Source organism: Palaemon carinicauda, chromosome 15, assembly GCF_036898095.1.
Source record: "Palaemon carinicauda isolate YSFRI2023 chromosome 15, ASM3689809v2, whole genome shotgun sequence".
Taxonomy (NCBI): domain Eukaryota; kingdom Metazoa; phylum Arthropoda; class Malacostraca; order Decapoda; family Palaemonidae; genus Palaemon; species Palaemon carinicauda.
In genome coordinates, this window is record NC_090739.1 from 10,056,403 (window position 1) to 10,058,902 (window position 2,500).

Here is a 2,500-nt window from a genome sequence, read left to right on the forward strand (position 1 = left end):
AACTCCAACCCAAGATAGTGGAAGACCATGATACAGAGGCAATGGCCATACCCAAGACTAGAAAACAATGATTTGATTTTGGAGTGTCCTTCTCCTAGAGGAGCTGTTTACTATAGCTAAAGACTCTCTTCTACCCTTACCAAGAGGAAAGTAGCCACTGAACAATTGCAGTGCAGTAGTTAACCCCTGGGGTGAAGAAGAATTGTTTGTTAATCTCTGTGTTGGCGGGTCTATGAGGACAGAGGAGAATCAGTAAAGAATATGCCAGACTATTCGGTGTATGTGTAACTAGAGAGAAGGATCCAATGTAGTACTGTGTGGCCAGGCAAAGGACCCCATAACTCCGTAGCGGTAGTATCTCAACGGGTGGCTGGTGCCCTTGCCAACTTACTACCATCAAGAGTAAAACATATACAGTAGTTCCAATCCTCCATCCACGTAATGCACCTTACTCAAACTAAGTATATGGATCATTCCCTCTACCTTATCATGTTTAATTTTGACCAGCCTCTAAAAATTATGATAAAAAGGCCTGCACATTTAGGGGGACGTGTGAATAAAAGGAGGGAATAGAATTCTTGCGGTATCGTTTGTTTACTTCCTTCAAGCTTCTTTTATAACACCAAAATATACAAGAACTGATGATGCTTCTCAGTCATCGTTGCGATATTAAACTTAACCCTTGGATAAAAATGGCTGAAATCGTGGAGCATGAATACCAAGTAGGGAAATTTTCTTCGGCAATGCTTTTCACCCTTTTCGAGTGAAAGAGCCTTTCAAATGAACTAGCTAGAAATGTCCGTTAAATGTACATTACGTCAAAATTATGAAGGTTACAGGATATTCGAATAATATAAATAACGTCCACAGCCAAAACTTTCACTTACATTGATCTTCTTGTTGCCTCGGTTTCTTTTTTTTTTTTTTTAAGGTCATTCAGCATCCTCACCGCACTCCATAAGGGGGAGTTAGTTCAACAGTATTATTGTTATGATTACTAGCCAAGCTACAACCCTAGTTGGAAAAGCAAGATGCTATAAGCCCGAGGACTCCAGTAGGAGAAAATAGCCCAGTGAGGAAAGGAAATAAGGAAATAAATAATTGATGAGAAAAAATTAACAATAAATCATTCTAAAAACAGTAACAACGTCAAAACAGATATATCATATATAAAGTATAAAAAGACTTATGTCAACCTGTTCGACATAAAAACATTTGCTGTAACTTTGAACTTTTGAAGTTCTACTGATTCAACTACCTTTATACATTCGAGTTTTGGCTCCCACAGACAGTCCATGTCTCGATTTAGTATATTGCAGAGACTCTTTTACATTTCTTCTTTAACTTATTTTGTGATTAGCTTTTTTTAATCTACAGTCGTGTAATATATTTACTTTTAAATTTCCAAAACGAATCAGTTGTTTCCTTTTTTCGCTTTTATACTCATTAGTAAGTTCATTTGCATAGTCGTTGCTTATATCAACACCGAAAAGATTTCAAAATATTCTTGTATTCTTGAATTCTTATAGCTTAAAATCTCCCACCATCACTAATCCGTATTAGCCAGTCTGGCTATGAAAGCTAACCAAACCCTAGATATCTATTTGCTTGTCTGAGGCCTTTGTCCTGTAGTGAACTAGAAACGGCTGCATTTGTTGTTCTTTGTTGCATTTATACCTACTGCTAATAAAAAAGCTACACGACGTTGCAAATATTCTAGTCTTACAATTTCTTGGAAAACAATTTATTTACATATTTATTACCTTATATCTTTTCTTCACTTGGCTATTTTTCTCTTATTGGAGCGCTTGGGATTATAGCATACTGCTTTTCCACTAGGGCTGTGGCTTAGCTAATAATAATAATAATAATAATAATAATAATAATAATAATAATAATAATAATGTTGATGATGATGATGAAGAAGATAATAATAATAATAATAATAATAATAATAATAATAATAATAATAATAATAATAATAATAATAATGTTGACGGTGATAATAATAATAATAATAATAATAATAATAATAATAATAATAATAATTAATAATAATAATACAGCTTTTGCAAACAAACGGGAACAGGTCGACATTAGGATAGTTAAACATAAGGTCTCCAATTTAAGACCCAAACCATTTACCAAAAAAAATAAAAGAGACAAAAGAAATGAATAAGAGAATAGACATGCAAATGAATGAAACAATGAATGAAACAATGAAACAGACTCGGAATATACTGAATGCTAATGGGAGATATAGGACTGTTATAATGATTCTCCCGATATTTATCGTTATGAATGTTGCCAGCTAAGCACCGTTGGCCGGCCCATTACTCATCTTTAAATCATGAATAATCTTCTCATTTATACTCATCCTTCATGAATAATTCGTCATTTCTCTTGACAAAAATTGTGGGAGGGTTTCCCTAAGTTCTTGTACAGAGATGTTAGGGGGGGATGGGGGGGAGGTGAGTTTCCTTTGTTTCGTTTCCTTTTG